This window comes from Bos taurus, chromosome 1 (assembly GCF_002263795.3).
Source record: "Bos taurus isolate L1 Dominette 01449 registration number 42190680 breed Hereford chromosome 1, ARS-UCD2.0, whole genome shotgun sequence".
NCBI classification, from domain to species: Eukaryota; Metazoa; Chordata; class Mammalia; order Artiodactyla; family Bovidae; genus Bos; species Bos taurus.
The window spans coordinates 127,936,030-127,958,616 of record NC_037328.1 but is presented as its reverse complement, the minus strand read 5'-3'; the positions used below and the strand labels follow the sequence as shown (position 1 = coordinate 127,958,616).

The 22,587-nt window shown below is 42.2% G+C and overlaps 1 long non-coding RNA gene across 1 annotated transcript; it reads left to right on the top strand.

The window, feature by feature from the left end:
- The first annotated feature begins 457 nt into the window (after window positions 1-457).
- LOC112447002 (uncharacterized) lies at window positions 458-21,918 on the top strand. Its single transcript, XR_003035028.2, has 3 exons — window positions 458-577; window positions 19,848-19,922; window positions 21,818-21,918. It is a non-coding gene; the product is annotated as an uncharacterized lncRNA (long non-coding RNA).
- Window positions 21,919-22,587: the final 669 nt, after the last annotated feature.

Below are 22,587 nucleotides of genomic sequence, written 5' to 3'. Positions count from 1 at the left end.
AAAGAAGCAAACAGTTTCAAATAACTGGTGGAGGGGAAATAGTTCCACTTTAATTAATTAATTTATTTTTTTGGCCTCACTGTGCAGCATTGCAGACTCCCAGTTCCCTGACCATGGGCCAAACCCACATCCCCCCAAGACTGGACACGCAGAGCCTGAATGACTGGACCACCAGGGAAACCCCTCTGTTTTTAATTATATACATAATATGAGGCTTTGAATGTTTAGATTTTAATATTTCAAATAAAACAAGTGAGGAAAGACACTCCCAAAGGAAAAAAATAATAAGCAGATTTGTCTTCACAGAAAAAGACATCAAACGAGTTCCTTGTAGAATTTTATCTTCACTGTGCTTTTGATCATCATAAATTGAGATGGTTGGATAGCATCACCAAATCAGTGGACATGAATTTGAGCAAACTCCAGGAGATAGTGAAGGATGGGGAAGCCTGGCATGCTGCAGTCCATGAGGTCACAAAGAGTCAGACAAGACTTAGCAACGTAACAACAACAAAATAACCCTGGGCAGCAGGTAGTATTATCACAGCAGAGCACAAGAAATGAAAGCTCAGAGAAGGTAAGTGTCTTGTCTAAAGTCACATGGCCAGCCAGTAGAAGTCAACTCATATCTGAGTTTTTCTGGTTCCAAAGTCTGTGCTCATTTCAGGGCTCCTGGTCTCCCATGAGACATCAGACATCCTGTGAGCAACCTGCTTGCTCACTTCATGTCAGTAAAGAAGGCCCTTAGGGCCAAAGTCTCCGTCTCGTGAAGTGAGGAGTTCTCATCCCACTGCGCAAGACAGTCCTAAGGCTTAAGTGAGATAATAGATATGGAAGCATTCTTAAAAGCATAAAGAGCAGCTGTTCTCTGTACAGGTGCTGCTTTTTATCTCAGGAGCCCTGTTATTGGTTTTAATTGGCAGCATTTACAGTCCAGGCATGCTCCACAGTGACTCAGGCCTCTCCCCCATAGACACGGGGAGGAATACAGCAGCTCCAGTCAGAGAGCTGGTAGCTGATGTAAAGCCCCCAAGAAGGAAGGGATGAAGATAAAGAGGCAAAGGCAACCCCAGCAAGGGTAGGAGGGATGATGAGCATCCTAGCGGCAGAGCCAGAGAGGAGGTCTGACAGCATAAAGAGAAAATATGCACACAAATGAAAGGAGGGAAGCCATAGGAGAGAAGCTGTTTTAGCATCTTGACCTTCTAGTGACCTTGGATGCTCACAACACACACACACACACACACACACACCCCATTGAGTGTCCCCACTCAGCGTGTGCTTTTTCTACCATTAAATAATGATCTCCAAGATCCTTCTTTATTTTCCCTTAAGTATAAAAAAGGCTGATTTATGCTTCTATTAACATTCTGTATTTGTGCACAGATACCAATTTTATTGCCCATTTTTTAAACTGATTTACTTATTTTCTTATTATTGAGCTGTGAGAGTTCTTCATAAATTCTGAATATAAGTCCCTTTTCAGATATGTATGTGGCATGTATTTTCTCTGCATTGTGGCTTGTCTTGTCATGATTTTTTTTTAATGTTTATTGATACACCGTGTCATAGTTGCAGCATGAGGGATCTTTGGTTGCAGCATGTGAGATCTCATTTCCTGACCAGGGTTTGAACCCCTGGTCTCCTGCATTAGGAGCACAGAGTCCTAGCATCTGAACCATCAGGGCAGTCCTGTCTTTTCGTAATCCTAACAGTCTTTCAAAGAACAGAAACTTTTCATTTTGAGTAAGTCCAATTGACCGATTTTTCTTGTAGGGTTCAGGCTTTTTGTGCTCTCTTTTAGGAAAAGACTTTTGGCTTAGGACTTCTCTGATGGCTCAGTGGTAAAGGATCCACCTGCCAAATGCAGGATACATGGGTTCAATCCCTAATTCTGGAAGATCCCACATGCTGAGAAGCAACTAAACCCTTGAGCCACAACTATTGAGCCTGTGCTCTAGAGCCCAGGAGCCAAAACTAGCGAGCCCTTGTGTTGCAACTACTTACAAAGCCTGTGCACCCTAGAGCCTGTGCTCTGCAACAAGAGCAAACTCTACAATGAGAAGCCCGTGCACGCAACTGCACAGTTAGTCCCCACTCTCAGCAACTAGAGAAAAGCCTGAGCAGCAACGAAGACTCGGCACAGCCATAAATAAGTTGATTAATTAATTTAATTAAATATAATAGAAAAGAAATCTTGGCCTAAATGTTAAGTCAGAAATATTTTACATTAACTCTATGATTCATTTTGGATTGATTTTTGTATTTGGTGCAAGTTTAAGATCATGGTCCTGTTTTTGGTGTTTGTTTTTTAAAAATAGTGTTTTCTCCATTGAATTACCTTAATAATTTTGTTGAAGAATAATTGACTATATACGAATGGGTCTATTTCTAGGCTCCATATGTCTGTATGATCTATGTGTGTGCCAATTTCACACTGTCTGAATTATGATAGCTTTATAGAAAGTTATAAAACCAGGTAATGTGAGCTGTTTAGATGGGTTACCTATTACAGATTCATTGTTTTTCCATATGAATTTCAGAATCAGCTTGTCAATTTAAAAAAGCCTCCTGTAATATTGATTGGGATTGTATTCAGTCTATACATCAATTTGAGGAAACTGAATCTTAGTAATGACACTTTTAATTTATGAAGATGGTGTATCTGTTTATTTAAGTCCTCTTTACTCTCTCTCATACAAATCTTGTGCATTCTTTAAACATTTTGTCCCTATGTATTTTTTTATGCTCTTATAAATGGCACTATTTTATAAATTTCAATGTACAATTGATCATTAATATATGTAAAAATACAATTGATTTCTGTATTATGACTTTGTGTTTTCTGATTTCACTTATCTCAGTTAATAGACTTAATAGATTTCTTTGTTGGTTCTTTGGGATTTTTTTTCCTGGATGATCATGTCGTTGGCAAATAAAGATAGTTTTGTTTTTTTATTTCTGATTTAAATGACTTTTGTTTTTGTTTGTTGCCTCATTGCTCTTGCTAGGATCTCCAGTATGATGTTGGTAGGAATGATGAGAGTGGTAGGAATGATGAGAGTGAACATTCTTGTTCCCATTCGTGGAGGAAAGACTTCAATTTTTTTTTACCAAAGGTATGCGTTTGCTTATCTAACATATGCTGAGTACATCATGCAAAATACCCAGCTGGATGAAGCACAAACTGGAATCAAGATTGCCAGGAGAAATATCAGTAACCTCAGCTATGCAGATGACACCACCCTTATGGCAGAAAGCGAAGAGGAACTAAAGAGCCTCTTGATCAAAGTGAAAGAGGAGAGTGAAAAAGCTGGCTTAAAACTCAACATTCAAAAAACGAAGATCATGGCATCTGGTCCCACCACATCATGGCAAATAGATGGGCAAACAATGGAAACAGTGAAAGACTTTATTTTCTTGAGCTCCAAAATCACTGCAGATGGTGACTGCAGCCATGAAATTAAAAGATGTTTGCTCCTTGGAAGAAAAGCTATGACCAACCTAGACAGCATAGTAAAAAGCGGAGATATCACTTTGTCAACAAAAGTCTGTCTAGTCAAATTTATGGTTTTTTCAGTAGTCATGTATGGATGTGAGTGTTGGACTATAAAGAAGGCTGAGTGCCAAAGAATTGATGCTTTTGAACTGTGATGTTGGAGAAGACTCTTGAGAGTCCCTTGGACTTCAAGGAGATCAAATCAGTCAATTCTAAAGGAAATCAATCCAGGATATTCATTGGAAAGACTGATGCTGAAGCTGAAACTCCAATACTTTGGCCACCTGATATGAAGAGCTGACTCATTGGGAAAGATCCTGATGCTGAGAAAGATTGAAGGCAGGAGAAGGGGATGACAGAGGATGAGATGATTGGATAGCATCACCAACTCAATGGACATTAGTTTGAGGAAACTCTGGGAGATGATGATGGACAGGGAGGCCTGACATGCTGCAGTCCATGGGGTCACAAAAAGTCAGACACAATTGAGCGACTGAACAGCAACAAATGAGTTTAGCTGTAGGTTGTGAAATTTCCTTTTGTCCCCTTCTAATTCTTGATTTGTTGAGCATTTTTATCCTAAATAATGTTAAAAAAAAAAAGAATTTTCAAATGCTTTTTGCATCTACTAAGATGATCACGTGGTTTTTATTTTTAACCGGTTGATGTTGTGAATGATCTTGATTGACTTTTGAATGTCCAGCCAATCTTATATTCCTGGGATAAACCTCACTTGGTTGACTTGGTTGTGATGTAGTCTCTTCTTTATATATATATGTGTGTATATATATATATATATAATTTTATTTCTTTGTTTATTGGCTGTGCTGGGTCTTCATTACTGCACAGAATTTTCTCTGATTGTGGAGAGTGGGGGCTACTCTCTCTAGTTGAGGTAGGTTGGCTTCTCTTTGTGGTGGTTTCTCTTGCTGAGGAGCACACGCTGTAGGGAAGGTAGATTCCATAGCTGTAATTCCTGGGCTCTAGAGCACAGGCTTAGTAGCTGTGGCACATGGGCTTAGTTGTTCCATGTCACATGGGCTCTTCCCAGATCATGGATCAAACCCGTATTTCCTGCATTGGCACTCACATTCTTTTCCACTGAGCCACCAGGGAAGCCCCTGCAGTGATCTCTTCTTTAATAGAGTGTTGCATTAAATATGTTCATTTTTTAAAGGATTGTTTATGTTCATATTGGTCTGTGGTTTTTGTTGGTTTCTTTTGGCCATGTCTTGGGCTTTGGTATCAGGGTGATGCTGGACTGGCTCCTAGAATAAGCTGGAAGAGTTTGTGTAGAGTTCTAACATACAGTTATAACAGCTGCTTTTAAAATCCTTACATGCTCATTTGAATATCTGAGTTATCTCAAGGTAGGTCTTTTTTCTTGATAATGGGCTAAATTCTCCTGACCTTCATATTTCAAATACATTTGGATTGTATCCCCAACGTTGTGCACCTTATTTTGTAGAGACTCAAGATTCTGGTTTGTATATTTATTCATTTGTTTCTTAGCAGATGATTACCTTTGTTGGATCCCTCTCTTGAGTAGTAGCTCAAATCTCAGTTCACTTCTTTTTCCCCGATGAGGCTGCTCACTGTCTGCCCTAGGCATGTATGGGTCAGTGGTTCTAGAGATGTGAGTGGAGACTGGCACTGAATTTGGGACTTCCTCTCCCCAGCTCTCTCCTTTACAGGATCTGCCTTCAGTTTTCAGTGGCTAGTTGCCCTGAACTCTATCTTCTACTTTTTCAGGCCCAAAAGTGCAGGCTTTCTAGCAGAGATTTACCTACCTCATGTGGAGCTGACTTAGGCTTACTTTAAAGCTAATACCCATAAATATGTGTAACTCACCTTGTGCCACTCATTTTTTTCTTAGATTCATCCTCAGAATCTTCCTGCTTTGGTTCATTCTTCAGTGTCTTCAGACGTTTTTGGTTTTTTTTTTTTTTTGGTACATTTTTCTGAAGTTTTGTTTTCTCTGGAAGGATCAAGTCCTTTGGCCCTATTGGCAGTGAAAATATCCTTTCTTTCTTTGTCCATATACTTGTTCCTTTTAAATTTATTTTAAGCTTTGTAAACATACATCTCGAAGAAGGCAATGGCACCCCACTCCAGTACTCTCGCCCGGAAAACCCCATGGACAGAGGAGCCTGGTGGGCTGCCGTCTATGGGGTCGCACAGAGTCGGACACGACTGAAGCGACTTAGCAGCAGTAGCAGCAGCAAACATACATCTGACAAAATACTGCCCAGTTTAAAATGAAATTTTCATTTTGCTGAATTCTAAAAACCATGACATCAACAAAAATCTAAGATATAAAAAGGCCTTTTGACAGCCCTTCTGCTTTTCCACAAGAAAGTGTTCGTTCTTGTGTGTTCCAACAATGCTGAGCAGGAAGCCTTTTGTGGAATGCTTTTCTGTGATGAAGGCAGATTCTTTAAAACAAATGTTTTTTAAAACTTGATTTACTTATTTATGGCTGTGGCGGGTATTTACTGCTGCGTAGGCTTTTCTCCAGTTGCGGCAAGTGGGAGCTACTCTCTGGTTGCGGTGCTCAGGCTTCGCACCGCAACCTTGTGGTAGCTTCTCTAGTGGTGGATCACAGACTCTAGGGCACACAGGCTTCAGTAGCTGTGGCACACAGGCTTAGTTGCTCCAGGTCACGTGGGATCTTCCTGGATCAGGGTTTGAACCCGTGTCTCCTGCATTGGCAGATTGATTCTCTACCACTGAGCCACCAGGGAAGCCCCGAAGGCAAATTCTTTAGCTCATATCACGTTGGAAGAACAGAGACGGCCCATGTTTGGTAAACAAGGCCATGCTTCCACAAGGGAAGACACCCCCCCACCCCCCTCCCCTCCCCTGGGTAGAAGCTTCATTTACTCATTAAATATTTACAGAGCACCTACTGTTTGTCAGACAAGGTTCTGAAGACAGAAATATGATTCTCAGTGACTTACTAAGGGAGCCAGGCATGAAACAACACCCAGGTATAGGATTTGAAACTGTGATTAAAAGTTATGCCCTGAGTTAAAGCATAGGAAGTTACTAGAGTGAATAACAGGGTGCTTGGTACAGTCTGAGAGGTCTGGGAAGGCCTCCCTCGGGAATGAGAAATCATCAGAAAGAAGAGTAAAACTTAATGAAGTGTGTGTGCTAATGGGCCTAGTTCCAGGAAGAAGGAAAAGCATGTGTGAAGACTCAGAGATGGGAGAGGGAATTGGAAATGTGCAGGAGGGAGAGACCCAGGTGAGCTAGATTGTAGAGGACCAGGAGGGAACGGAGTACAAGATGAAGACTTTAAGCTCATGAAAGTGCACAAACTGTGATCTGATCACTCGAACTCGGTGTTCCAGTTTTGTTGTTTTTCAGTCACTCAGTCATGTCTGACTCTTTGCGATCCCAAGGACTGCAGCAAGCCAGGTTTTCTTGTCCTTCACCGTCTAACGGAGCTTGCTCAAACTCATGTTCATTGGGTTGGTGATGCCATCCAACCATCTCATCCTCTGTCATCCTCTTCTCCTCCTGCCTTCAATCTTTTCCAGCATCAGGGTCTTTTCCAGTGAGTCAGTTCTTCCCATCAGGTGAACAAAGTATTGGAGTTTCAGCTTCAGCTTCAGTCCTTCCAATGAATATCCTGGATTGATTTCTTTTAGGATTGACTGGTTTGTTCCTTGCAGTCCAAGGGACTCTCAAGAGTCTTCTCCACACCACAGTTAGAAAGTATCAGTTCTTTGGCTCTCAGCTTTCTTTATGGTCCAACTCTCACATCCATACATGACTACCGGAAAAACCACATCCTTGACTAGACAGACCTTTGTTGGCAAAGTGATGTCTCCACCTTTTAATATGCTTTCTAGGTTGGTCATCAGAGAAGGCAATGGCAACCCACTCCAGTACTCTTGACTGGAAAATCCCATGGGCGGAGGAGCCTGGTGGGCTGCAGTCCATGGGATTGCTGTGTCGGACACGACTGAGCGACTTCGCTTTCACGTTTCCCTTTCATGCATTAGAGAAGGAAATGGCAACCCACTCCAGTGTTCTTGCCTGGAGAATCCCAGGGACAGGGGAGCCTGGTGGGCTGCCATCTATGGGGTCGAACAGAGTCGGACACGACTGAAGCGATTTAGCAGAAGCAGCAGCAGGTTGGTCGTAGCTTTTCTTCCAAGAAAAAGCATCTTTTAATTTCATGGCTTCACTCACCATCTGCAGTGATTTTGGAGCCCAAGAAAATAAAGTCTGTCACTGTTTCCATTGTTTGCCCATCTATTTTTCATGAAGTGATGGGACAGGATGCCATGATCTTCGTTTTTTTAATGTTGAGTTTTAAGCCAGTTTTTTTCACTGTCCTCTTTCAACTTCACCAAGAGGCTCTTTAGTTCCTCTTCACTTTCTGCCACAAGGGTGGTGTCATCTGCGTATCTGAGGTTATTGATATTTCTCCTGGAAATCTTGATTCCAACTCGTGCTTCATCCAGCCTGACATTTTGCCTGAAGTATTCTCTGTATAAGTTAAATAAGCCGGGTAACAATATGTATATTGTCACATTGATGTACAGCCTTGACATACTCCTTTCCCAATTTTGAACCAGTCCATTATTCCATGTCCAGTTGCTTCTTGACCTGCATACAGATTTCTCAGGAGGCAGGTCAGGTGGTCTGGTATTCCCATCTCTTGAAGAATTTTCCACAGTTTGCTGTGATCCACACAGTCAAAGGATTTAGCTTAGTCAATGAAGCAGAAGTAGATGTTTTTCTGGCACTCTCTTGCTTTTTATATGATCCAACAGATGTCGACAATTTGACATCTGATTCCTCTGCCTTTTCTAAATCCAGTTTGTAAACCTGAAAGTTCTCGGTTCACATACTGTTGAAGCCTAGCCTGAAGGATTTTGACCATTCCTTGCTAGTGTGTGAAATGAGTTCAATTTTGCAGTAGTTTGAACATCCTTTGGGACTGGAATGAAACTGACCTTTTCCAGTCCTGTGGCCACTGCTGAGTATTCCAAATTTGCTGGCATATTGAGTTCAGCACTTTAACAGCATCATCTTTTAAGATTTGAAATAGCTCAGCTGGAATTCCATCTCTTTCACTAGCTTTGTTCATAGTGATACTTCCTTAGGCCCACTTGACTTCGCATTCCAGGATGTCTGGCTCTAGGTGAGTGATCACACTATCATGGTTATCCGGGTCATTAAGAGCTTTTTTGTGTAGCTCTTCTGTGTAGCTCTTCTGTGTATTCTTGCCACCTCTTCTTAATATCTTCTGCTTCTGTTATTCTTCTTAATATCTTCTGTTTCTGTCCTTTATTGTGCTCATCTTTGCATGAAATGTTCTGTTGGTATCTCTGATTTTCTTAAAGAGGTCTCTGGTCTTTTCCATTCTATCGTTTCCCTCTATTTCTTTGCATTGTTCACTTTAGGAGGGATTTCTTATCTCTCTTTGGTATTCATTGGAACTTTCCATTCAATGGATATATCTTTCCTTTTTTCCTTTGCCTTTCATTTCTTTTTTGAACTGTGGTGTTGGAGAAGACTCTTGAGAGTCCCTTGGACTGCAAGGAGATCCAACCGGTCCATTCTGAAGGAGATCAGCCCTGGGATTTCTTTGGAAGGAATGATGCAAAAGCTGAAACTCCAATACTTTGGCCACCTCATGCGAAGAGTTGACTCATTGGAAAAGACTCTGATGCTGGGAGGGATTGGGGGCAAGAGGAGAAGGGGACGACAGAGGATGAGATGGCTGGATGGCATCACGGACTCGTTGGACGTGAGTCTGAGTGAACTCCGGGAGTTGGTGATGGACAGGGAGGCCTGGCGTGCTGCGATTCATGGGGTCGCAAAGAGTCGGACACGACTGAGCGACTGATCTGATCTGATCTGATCTCTTCTTTTCTCAGCTATTTGTAAGGCCTCCTCAGACAACCATTTTGCCTTTTTGCATTTCTTTTTCTTGCAGGTGGTTTTGGTTACTGACTCCCGAACAATGTTACAAACCTCTATGCATAGTTCCTCAGGCACTCTGCCTATCAGATTTAATTGTCACTTATATTGTATAATTGTAAGGGATTTGATTTAGGTCACACCTGAATGGCCTAGTGGTTTTCCCTACTGTCTTCAATCAAAGTCTGAGTTTTGCAGTAAGGAGTTCGCGATCTGAGTCACAGTCAGCTCCTAGTCTTGTTTTGGCTAACTGTATAGAGCTTCTCCATCTTCAGTTGCGAAGAATACAATCTGATTTCGGTGCTCACCATCTGGTGATGTCCATGAGTAGAGTCGTCTCTTGTACTGTTGGAAGAGGGTGTTTTCTATGACCAGTGTGTTCTCTTGGGAGCACTCTGTTAGCTTTTACCCTGCTTCATTTTGCACTCCAAGGCCAAACTTGCCTGTTACTCCAGGTATTTCTTGACATCCTACTTTGCATTCCAGTCCCCTATGATGAAAAAGACATCTTTTTTGGGTGTTAGTTCTAGAAGGTCTTGTAAGTCTTCATAGAACCGTTCCAACTTCAGCTTCTTCAGCGTTAGTGGTTTGAGCATAGACTTGGGTCACTATGATATGGAATGGTTTGCCATGAAAATGAACGAGATCATTCTGTCCTTTTTGAGAATGCACCTATGTACTGCATTTCAGACTCTTTTGTTGACCATGAGGGCTGCTCCATCTCTTCTAAGGGATTCTTGCCCTCAGTAGTAGATATAATGGTCATCTGAATTAAATTCACCCTTTCCCATCCATTTAGTTCACGATTCCTAAAATATCAATGCTCACTCTTGCCAGCTCTTGTCTGACCTGTTCCAATTACTGTGATTCATGGACCTAACTTCCCAGGTTCCTGTGCAATACTGTTCTTACAGCCTTGGACCTTACTTTCACCTCTATAAACATCCACAACTGAGCATAGTTTTTGCTTTGGTTCAGCCTTTTCATTCTTTCTGGAGCTATTTCCCTGCTCTTCTCCAGTAGCATATTGGGCACCTACTAACTTGGGGAGTTCATCTTCCAGTGTCATATCTTTTTGCTTTTTCATACTTGAGGCAAGAATGCTGAAATGGTTTGCCATTCCCTTCTTCAGTGGACCACATTTTGTCAGAACTCTCCACCATGACCCGTCTGTCTTGGATGGTCCTACAGGGCATGCCTCATAGTTTCATTGTTAGACAAGGCTGTGACGCATGTCATCAGTTTGGTTAGTTTTCTCTGATTATAGTCCTCATTTTGTCTGTCCTCTGATGGATGAGTATAAGAGGCTTATGGAAGCTTCCTGATGGGAGGGACTTGCTGTGGGGGAATCTGGGTTTTGCTCTGGTGGGCAAGGCCACACTAAGTAAATATTTAACCCAATTTTCTGCTGATGAGTGATGCTGTGTTTCCTCACTGTAGCTTGGCCTGAGGCCAAACTATGGTAGGGGTAATGGTGACCTCTTCCAAAAGGACTTATGCCAGCATGCTGCACCTCCCAGCATTGCTGCGGTCAGTGCCCCTGACCCTGAGGCAGGCCACTGTCAACCCGCTCCTCCACCAGGGACTCTCACTCACAGGCAAGTCTGGCTCAGTTTGCTGTGAGGACACTGTCCTTTCTCCTAGGTCCTGGTATACACAAGGTTTTGTTGTGCCCTCCAAGTTTCCTCAGTCCTGTGGAAGTTCTGAAATCAAATCCACTGGCCTTCAAAATCAGAGTCCCTGGGTGTTCTCAGTTCCTCTGCCGGATCCCCAGCTCGGGAAACCTGTTGTGGTCCAGTTCAGGAATTTGTTTTTTCCTTCTCCTCCCTCTTTTACCCCTTTTACCCTTTTGTTAAGTCATTAAGAAAATGACTCATGAGTTATAGTCAAAACCTCGGTGTACTCTCCCTGTCCCCGCCCCAGGCCATAGAGATGACCATTGTCAAGGTTTCTCATATATGCTTCTAGAACAATTTCACAAACATACGTCTAATATACTGTATAGATATTTCTAAGAAACAATGGGTATATGAGGGGAAGGCAGATGGGGTTTTACTCGCAGTATTTCACACTTTCATTTGTTCCACTGGACAACACATGTAGAGACTTCTCCATGTCAGCACAGTTGGACACACATAGGTTTTTTCCAGGGCCTCATGGTACCCCAATGCATGGATGTGACATTATGCATTTACTCAATCTCTGATTGATGGATATTTTAAGCTTTTACTGTTTTTCACTGTTAGAAACATTGCAGCCAGAAACACTCTTATAAAGACATATTTGGGCACGTGTGTGAGTATATGTATAGGATAAATTCACTTCTGAAGAATTTCTTGGTGAAAAGTGTGCACATTTATAATTTTGAAAGGCATTATCTAATTGTCCTCTGGATATATTTGTCCAGGGCCCTTTTACCATTAAAATGTTCTATAGACATAGCTTAGCATCAGGGGCCTAGGAAAATGTCTGAGCACTGAACAGTATAGATTAGCTTCCTGACACAGGGAAACTGCAAATTTGAGATCAATAAATATTTAATTAAATATCTCTACAATGTATTACTTGTAATGCTATTATTCATACAGAGTTCATTATATTTGAAAACAATTTGTAGGTTATATATTTTGCTTATTTTGCAAGAATTCACAACTATGTATAATGACTATTGAGAAATAGGCTATTATAAATTAAACAGCTTATCATAAATTAAACAACTCATCATAAGGATTACTTCAGTTCAGTTCAGTCACTCAGTCGTGTCTGACTCTTTGCAACCCCATGAACCACAGCACACCAGACCTCCCTGTCCATCACCAACTCCCAGAGTCTACCCAAACCCACATACATTGAGTTGATGATGCCATCCAACCATCTCATCCTCTGTTATCCCCTTCTCCTCCTTCCCTCAATCATTCCCAGCATCAGGGTCTTTTCAAATGAGTCAGCTCTTCCCATCAGGTGGCCAAAGTATTGGAGTTTCAGCCTCAACATCAGTCTTTCCAATGAACACCCACCTAAAGGACTGATCTCCTTTAGGATGGACTGGTTGGATCTCCTTGCAGTCCAAGGGACTCTCAAGAGTCTTCTCCAAAACCACAGTTCAAAAGCATCAATTCTTCGGCACTCAGCTTTCTTTATAGTCCAACTCTTACATCCATACATGCCTACTGGAAAAACCATAGCCTTGACTAGACAAACCTTTGTTGGCAAAGTAATGTCTCTGATTTTTAATATGTTATCTAGGTTCAGACGGTAAACTGTGTGTCTACAATGTGAGAGACCTGGATTTGATCCCTGGGTTGGGAAAATTCCCTGGAGAAGGAAGTGGCAACCCACTCCAGTACTCTTGCCTTGAAAATCCCATGGACAGAAGAGCTTGGTGCAGGCTACTATCTATGGGGTCACAAAGAGTCCGGCACGACTAAGCGACTTCACTTTCTAGGTTGGTCATAACTTTCCTCCCAAGGAGTAAGCGTCTTTTAATTTCATTGCTGCAATCTCCATCTGCAGTGATTTTGGAGCCCGAAAAATAAAGTCAGCCACTGTTTCCACTGTTTCCCCATCTATCTGCCATGAAGTGATGGGACCGGATGCCATGATCTTTGTTTTCTGAATGTTGAGCTTTAAGCCAACTTTTTCACTCTCCTCTTTCACTTTCATCAAGAGGCTCTTTAGTTCCTCTTCACTTCTGCCATAAGGGTGGTGTCATCTGCATATCTGAGGTTGTTGATATTTCTCCCGGCAATCTTGATTCCAGCTTGTGCTTCTTCCAGTCCAGCGTTTCTCATGATGTACTCTGCATATAAGTTAAATAAGCAGGGTGACAATATACAGCCTTGACGTACTCCTTCTCCTATTTGGAACCAGTCTGTTGTTCCATGTCCAGTTCTAACTGTTGCTTCCTGACCTGCATACAGATTTCTTAAGAGGCAGGTCAGGTGGTCTGGTATTCCCATCTCTTTCAGAATTTTCCACAGTTTATTGTGATCCACACAGTCAAAGGCTTTGGCATAGTCAATAAAGCAGAACTTTATTGCATGAATGCACTGGAGAAGGAAATGGCAACCCACTCCAATATTCTTGCCTGGAGAATCCCAGGGACGGAGCAGCCCGGTGGGCTGCCGTCTGTGGGGTTGCACAGAGTCGGACATGACGAAGTGACACAGCAGCAGCAGCAGATGTTTTTCTGGAACTCTCTTGCTTTTTACATGATCCAGCAGATGTTGGCAATTTGATCTCTGGTTCCTCTGCTTTTTCTAAAACCAGCTTGAACATCAGGAAGTTCACGGTTCACATATTGCTGAAGCCTGGCTTGGAGAATTTTAAGCATTACTTTACTAGTGTGTCAGATGAGTACAATTGTGCGGTAGTTTGAGCATTCTTTGCATTGCCTTTCTTTGGGATTGGAATGAAAACTGACCTTTTCTTTGGGATTGGGATGAAAACAGTGGCCACTGCTGAGGTTTTCAAATTTGCTGGCATATTGAGTGTGGCACTTTCACAGTGTCATCTTTCAGGATTTGAAATAACTCAACTGGAATTCCATCACCTCCACTAGCTTTGTTCATAGTGATGCTTTCTAAGGCCCACCTGACTTCACATTCCAGGATGTCTGGCTCTAGGTGAGTGATCACACCATCGTGATTATCTGGGTCATGAAGATCTTTTTTTTTTTTTTTTGAAGATCTTTTTTGTACATTTCTTCTGTGTATTCTTGCCACCTCTTCTTAATATCTTCTGCTTCTGTTAGGTCCCTACCATTTCTGTCCTTTATTCAACCCATCTTTTCATGAAAGATTATACAAACTGTGTAGAGTTGTCTGAATCTTTATACCTTCATCAGGCTTCCCAAGGAGTTTCAACGATAAAGAATCTGCCTGCAATGCAGGAGTCCTGGGTTCAATTTCTGGGTCATGAAGGTCCCCTGGGGAAGGGCATGGCAACCCACTCTAGTATTCTTGCCTGGGAAATCCCATGGACAGAAGAGCCTGGTGGGGTACAGTCCATGTGGCCACAGAGTCAGACTCAACTGAGCACTATGCCTTCATCAACATTTTGTGTTTTCTTTCTTTTTGTAAATTTGGGTACTGTTTTTGGCTGTGCTGGGTCTTTGTTGCCACATGCAGACTACTCTCCAGTTGCAGGGAGCAGGCTTCTCATTATGATGACTTCTCTTGTTGTGGAGCCCAGGCTCTAGAGTGTGTGGGCTTCGTTAGTTGCTGTTCCTGGTCCCTAGAGCACAGGCTCAATAGCTGGGGTGCACAGGCTTCATTGTTTGCTGGCATGTTGGATCTCCCCAGACCAGGGATTGAATCCATGTCTCCTGCATTGGCACATTCCACTGTGCTCCCAGGGAAACCCAACATTTTGTGTTTTCAAAATTATGAATCTATGTCAACCTGATAATGTAACATTTTTGTTCTTTAGTTTCATATTTATTTAATGATGAGTGCAGTTGAGCATCTTTTCTGTGTATTTCTATGCCATTTTCCTCTTTACTGTGAGCTAAATTGTTGTGTTCCAGGTCCATTTTGCTATTGGAATTTGATCCTTTCTGTGTCGATTTGTTAGGTCTTTTATATAATGAGGACTATAGCTCTTTGTTACTCACATCATGTTGCGAATATTTCCCTCCAATTTATTCTTTGTTTTTAGCCTGCTTTATGATCATTTATGTGTGTTCTTTTTTAGCCTCTTTTATACATTTTCCTAGTTAAATTTAAACTTTTCCTTTATGGCTTCCTGCAGGAAGTCCAAGAACAAAAGGAAGCGTTGAATGGTTTTTAAGCAGGAAAGTGATATAATCTGATTTGTATTCTAAATGTGGCTGCTGCCCAGGAAACTGAAGATTGGACTCTCAAGAGGGCAAGATTAAATCCAGGGAGAGTGGTTAGAAGGTGAAAGGTGATGGTGACCTGGCTTGAAAAGGATAAATGGGAGAAATATCAAGAGGCAAAACCAGTGCAGCTGAAGATGGAGAATAAGGCAAGGGCGGCAACAAGGATGAGTCTCAGATTCTGGTTCTGATTTTGGAAAGGAATGGAGCAGCCACTCTCTGACATAGCAAACACTAAAGGAGGACTAGGGATTTACGTATTTATTGTTTTTTTATTTCAGTGAGGGTTGGGGCTTAGGTTGCTGAGACTGTGAGTTAGGATTAGGACATGATGAGTTGAAGTGTTGTTGACATATCTGGTGGAGAAGGAGAAGAGGCTGTTGGATCCACGGTGATGGAGCATAGAAGTGAGACATGTAACAGGTGTGTTTCCACTTTGTGAGTTTTGGTTTCCACATTCAGCATCAAAGTTCAACAAACCCCTTTGTGGTCTTGACTCACCAGGTTTCACTCGAAAAGTTCAATTTGGGTCTAGAAGTTGGCATAGATTTAAGGAATTGCTAAATGATTTTCCTGCTGAGAAAAAAAGAGCTTCTGGTTTAAGCAAAAATACACACCCATCTTAACCGTGAACTGATGGCCCTAAATTTTTTTTAATTTAAAAATAATATCAAACATACAGAAAAGCTGTGAGAACAATACAAAGAATGCCCTCTTAAAAAAAGTCACTCTCCCTAGTGCTAGTTATCTGTTTTTGTGTTTAAAAACAAAACAAAAGAAAACTGCTGCCAAACTTAGTGGCTTAAAACAGCAACCATTATAGGAGGTATCATGATTTTCTGTGTCAAGAATTTGGGCAGAGCTCAGCTGGGTGATTTCTGTTCCATGCGGTGTTGACAGAGGTCATGGAATGCTATTTAGCTGGTGGACGGAATGATCTAGAGAATCCAAGAGAGCTTCACTCACAAGTCTGGCACCTTGGTGGGGAGAGCAGCAAGGCTGAGCTGAGTGGGGAGTGTCAACAGGAGCACCTATGCATGGCCTCTCTAGTGTGACGGTCTCAGGGAGCTGCTAGATATCTTATAGCAGCTCAAGGGCCCTGGAGAGAGCTTTCCAAGAGGCCCAGACTAAAAGGGCAAAGCTTCTCATAACATAGTCAAGGAAGTCCCAGAGTCGCTTCCCACCAGCCTGGTGGTCTAACAACTGACTAAGACCAGCTCAGATTTAAAGATAGGAATTTGTCTGTCTCCCCAGTGGTTCAGTAGTAAAGAATCTGCCTGCAAAGTAGGAGAGGTGGGTTTGATCCCTGGGTCACGAAGATCCCCTTGAGAAGGAAATGGCAACCCACTCCAGTGTTCTTGCCTGGAGAATTTCATGGACAGAGGAGCTCCAAGGTGGGCTACAGTCCACAGGGTCACAATGAGCCAGATACGACTGAGTGACTAAACAACAAGCAACCCAATCAGAAGAGTAGCAGTAAGGGTGTGGCCATCTCTATTGTACCACAATTCACCAGTTTTTGGTATTTTGCCATGTTTGTGTCATAATTTTTCTTTCTGAACTAGTTGAGAGTAAGTTGCATACATCACGCTCCTTTATCCTTGAATACTTTCCTATGTATTAATAATTGCTAAAAACAAAATAGTCTTTTTTTTTTTTTTAGCTGCACTGAGCAGCATGCAGGATCTTAGTTCCCTGACCAGGAGCAGTTTTCCTGCACTCCCTCTGCAGTGAAATGCAGAGTCTTCACCCCTGGACCACCAGGGAAGTCCCAAACAAAAAATTCTTTGATGGACCCACAGAACAGCAGGAATTTTAATGCTAAAAACTACTAGTATCTAATCTATAATCTGTATGATAATTGTCCAAATATTATAATTTATAACAAACCTTTTTCTGGTCCAGGATCCAATCCAAGGTTGTATGTTACATTAAGTTGTCAGGTCTCTTTAGCTTCTTCTAATCTGGGATATTTCCTTACCCTTTCTTTTTCTTTTATAACTTTGACATTTTTAAGAGTCATGCCGATTGTTTTGTAGGATACCGCTCAATCTAGGTTTGTCTGGATATTTCCTCATTATTAGTTTTAGGTTAAGTACTTTGGGCCAGAACACCACAGAAGTGCAAAATATAAGGAGGCAGCAAGGTTGATTTGTCCCATTATTGGTGGTGTTAACTTTGATTATTTTATTAAAAGGGTGCTTGCCAAGTTCCTATTTTTCCTTTTCTAATTAATAATTACTTGGTGGAGAGATTTGTTGAGACTTTAAATATCTTGCTCCTCATTAGACTTTCAACCACATGTTTCAGCATCCCTTGATAATTTTTGCCCAGCTCTTTTACTATACTAGGATGGTAGCAAAACAGTGGTTTTCTAAAACCGTCATTTCTTCTGCATTTTTCTACAGCAGGGGAGAGCTGCCCCTAGTGCATATATGTACAGACTTGGATGAACTTACAGATTCTTATTATTAATATATTCCGTTGGTTACAACCCATAACTGTCATACATTTGGATGCTTACTGCCTTTGGGTGTCTCCTTGTACTTTTGATCTATTCCTATTATTAATATTTCTTATTTTCTGTCACAGCCCATGTTGCAGACTCACCTTGTACTTTCCCTGCCCCAGTCCTTGAATCAGCCATTTCTTCAAGGACCGCTGGTGTTTGTTTGTTTGTTTTTTTAAACAAAGAATGCTCTTTATTTTTAAATTTTTATTTACTTAAAAAAATTACCTTTAATGAGAGATGCCACATGGCCTGTGGGAGCTTAGTTTCCAGACCAAGGATTGAACCTGCACCCCTGCCTTGGAAGCACAGAGTCTTTAAACACTGAATCATCAGGAAGTCCAAGAATGCTTTTCAGAAACAAAAACTGTGTGTTGGAGTGTGCTCATTGCCAATTATGTCGACACTTCAAGGCCCTTTCACTGGGCAAAGCTAGAAATACAGTGACGTGAAAGTGTTAGTCACTCAGTCGTGTCCAACTCTCTGCGACCTCATAGACTGTAGCCCACCAGGCTCCTCTGTCCATGAAGTTCTTCAAGCAAGAGTACTGGAGTGGGTTGCCATTCCCTTCTCTGGGGGATCTTCCCCACACAGAATAGGAACCCGGGTGTCCTGCTTTATAGACAGATTCTTCACCACCTGAGCCACCAGGGAAGCCCAAAGGGTCATGCTCCAGTCTCTAATTCCCATCAAAGTCTGTGGGGCTTTGCTTGCTTTACTGCATTTCAGGTTTGGTTCTTCCATAGTGAGAACTCTGATTCCCAACATTAGTATATTCATTTATTTGTTCAGATCTAAAACATAGAAAATAGTTTCAGAATCCTTGTACTCATACACTTACAGCAAACCAAATCTACTAAGTAAAAGATTGTTGCTGCTGCTAAGTTGCTTCAGTCCTGTCTGACTCTGTGCGACCCCAGAGATGGCAGCCCACCAGGCTCCGCTGTCCCTGGGATTCTCCAGGCAAGAACACTGGAGTGGGTTGCCATTTCCTTCTCCAATGCACGAAAGTGAAAAGTGAAAGTGAAGATGCTCAGTCGCGTCAGACTCTTAGCGACCCCCGTGGACTGCAGCTTACCAGGCTCCTCCGCCCATGGGGTTTTCCAGGCAAGAGTACTGGTGTGGGGTGCCATTGCCTTCTCCGAAGTAAAACACAAGACTTATTTATTTATGTGTGTAGTTGCAAGGAGAAGCTGAAACCTATCAAACTGGATATATTGTTACTGGATATATTGTTACAGTATATAACAATATACTGGATATATTGTTACAAAACTATCATTCTGGTAATGCCAAAAGGATGGGGGAGCCTTTTTGGTGGGCAACCAATAATGATTGCCACAGTCTCTCAAGGTGTTATTTGGAGAACATTGTGGGAAGGGAGTGCGGTGAGTGAGAGGAGCCTAAACTGCTAAGGGACCTTCCTGGTGATCCAGTGGCTAAGACTCTGTGCTGCCAATGCAGGGCCTTGGGTTCAGGCCCTGGTTGGGGAACTAGATCTCACATGCCACAGTTAAGAGTCCACATGCCACAGCTACAGATCCTGCATGCTGCTACAAAGATCAAGGATCCCATGTGCCACAACTGAGACCTGGCACATCCAAATAAATGAATATTTAAAAATGAATAAATAAATTGCCAAAGTCCAGGGACAAGATGATAAATATAGGAACCAGGGAAGCCCACCATTTCCCATGAAATCATCTGAACCCTTCAAGAATCTTACATACTCTAGACTGTGTCAGGTCCCTGGATAATACATTTCAAATGTACATCCTCCTATGTCAGAAGAACGCTAGCTGTGTGACCTTGGACAAGTTATTAACCTCTCTGAGCCTCGCACAGATCACTTTGGCTCCAGGAGAAAGGGTGTGAGCCTGTCCATGATGGTGCACAGAAAATTCCTCCAAATTTGCTTTTAATCAATCATTTGGACCAATAGCATGGTTTTCTTTAATCAGCAATTACATATTCTTTTAAACACTGCAGGAATCCCAGGTCCTTTTAATAGATGGCACTGTAATTGCAGTTTTCATCTTAAACCATTTTATTTTCAGAGAGAATGAGAGACTATGTCAAGAACATAATGAGATGGTTCAATGAAAAAGATGAACTGCTTGACTACCACACAGGTAATAGCTGATAAAAAGTCTCCAGTGGCAATGGATCAGGTAGTGTGAAGCGGGTAACTTTTAGTTGTGTGGGTGGAATATATTCTCAGTTATTCAATCCCCATGTGCTCAAGGCCAGCCAGCCTCAGTGATGGCTTGACCTGGCTTTCTCTCAACAGAGGGGGTGCTATCCATGTCAGTAGTGGGGTGTAGAGGCAACCATCAGAGCTTTGAGGTCAGTCAGACCTGTATTGAGATTCCAAATTATTTATTATTGTCTGATACTTAGCTGGTAAAGAATCTGCCTGCAATGTGGGAAACCTGGGTTAGATCCCTGGGTTGGGAAGATCCCCTGGAGAAGGGAAAGGCTACCCACTCCAGTATTCTGGCCTGGAGAATTCCGTGGACTGTATAGTACATAGGGTTGCAAAGAGTCAGACATGACTGAGAGACTTTCACTTTCTCTTTTCACTTGGCTGTTAAATGGGGTTAAGAAATCTGACCCCATAAGATATTATGTGCCTTTGATGAGATAATAAATGGTAAAACCCAGCACAGAGACACACAGTAAATGTGTTTTCCCTCTACCTCCACAGCTTTGTGGATTTCCTTCTGTGCCCTGACAAAGCCTTATTTATCATATCCTCTCATCCCCACAATGCCCTCAGCCAGCAATGAGGATTAGACCACCAAGGGATGAGAGCAGAAAGGAGAAATACTTTCTCCTGAACCACACCTGGTATGTTTTTCAGGACTCAAGGAGCACTGAGTCATTAGCTTTGCCCTTTAAAAAAATTTGTTTTTTTAATTGATTTCTTTTTGTCTGGGCTGGGTCTTTGTTGCTGCACAGGACTTGCTGTAGCTGCGGCGAGTTGGGGCTACTCCCTAGGTGTGGTGTGTGGGCTTCTCACTATGGTGGCTCCTCTTGATTTGGAGCACAGGTTATAAGCATGGGCTTCAATAGTTGTGGCTTGTGGGCTCTAGAGCACAAGCTTAGTAGGTGGGACACACAGGCTTAGTTGCTCCAAGGCATGTGGGATCTTCCCGGATTAGGGATCCAACCATGTCTTCAGCATTGGCAGGCAGGTTCTTTACCACTATGAACCACCAGGGGAGTCCTGCTTCTCTCTTTATAAATACATTTAGTAATGTTTTTAAGCACCTAAACAGTGTTCAGTCTCTGTATTGATCTTTATGGATGAACCAAAGAAGCACAAGATGCAGTCCTTGCTTTCCAGGAACAAAAAATCCCACTAAGGGCCCAAAATAATTATTATGAAACAAAAATAAATAATTATAACCCAAAGCACACACAGACTTGAGTTCAAACCCCAACTCTGCCACTTATTAGCTTTGTGACCTTGAACAGTCACTTAACTTCTCTGTATGTTTATTTCCTCACCTGTGAAACAGAGCAACCTGGTGAGGCCATCACAAGGTTTAGAATAGCTGCTCCATGAAAGGGACCTGGCACAAGGTAGGCCCTTAGAAAATCTGAGCTCCTTTGTCTTCAAACCATATGGTAGATAAATAGAAGTTAAACTGAAGACCTGTTGCAAAACCGCCTGTAAGTCATTGTCAAGTGGAAGGCCCTGAAATAAAGGCTCTTGGAGTTTGGGGGAGGAGAAAACTGTTCGATGGACAGAGGAGCCTGGAGGGCTACAGTCCATGGGGTCACAAACAGTCAGACATGACTGAGCGACTTCCACCACCATCACCATCAGCTCCCTCTTCTGTAAGAGAATCATACCTCTCTTCTTTGCCAGAACTCTCCGAGGATGGAGTATAGTATAGTGGTATTCCATTGACTTTAGGATAGCCAATCGAATGTGAGAGGATGCAACAGGCACCACATCAGAGCAGAAACATTAAATGCATCTCATGATTTATTTGGTCTCATGTTCTTGTCTTCTTAGATGATGCTACTGTCAGTCTGCATCCCAGAATAAGAAAGCTTGGTGCTCAAGGGGAGCTAAGCACAGCCAAGTCATGACAGATAAAGACCAGTAGACCAGAACACCCGTGAGCTAGATGTGTTTGTTATTGTAAGCTGCTGAGGTGTGGAGGTTGTTTGTTGACACAGCAAATGCTGACAAGTACATCAACATTAACTGAACACTTGTTCAGTGCTGACACTATCCTGAGCATACATGTGTGTTCTCTCATTTAATCTTCACATTAATCACGCAAGGTAGTGTTTTATCCAGTGTTTTCTATTGTAAACATCAGAAAATTACTCTCACTGTGTACAAAAGAAGTACAAGAGGAAGACTTCTGCTTCCAGCCAAGAGGGAACAACAGAGGCTGGATGTGCTCTCATACCCGAAAGAACTAAAAAGGATATGAAATATATAAAACTATGGTTTTTAAGATATTAGATGATGGGCAGTGAAGGAGAGTAATCTCTGAGATATGGAGGCTTCCAGGTCATGGTGGAAAAAAAGGGGAAGGCTGGCAGAGCTTAGTGATCTCCTTGGTTTGGGAATATGGAGCTGAGAGCAAGAAGGCCAAGGCAACTAAAATTTTCAGGGAAGCTACTGGGAAGGAGAAAGCTACACAGAGAGAGAACCAGGGAGATTTTCAAAAGGTGCCCCTCAAAGATGCAGTTGAGCACAGGTCAGAGCACGCAGAAGAGGAAACTCTCTAAGGCGTGGGAAGTAATACCAACGGAACTAGAGGGAACAAT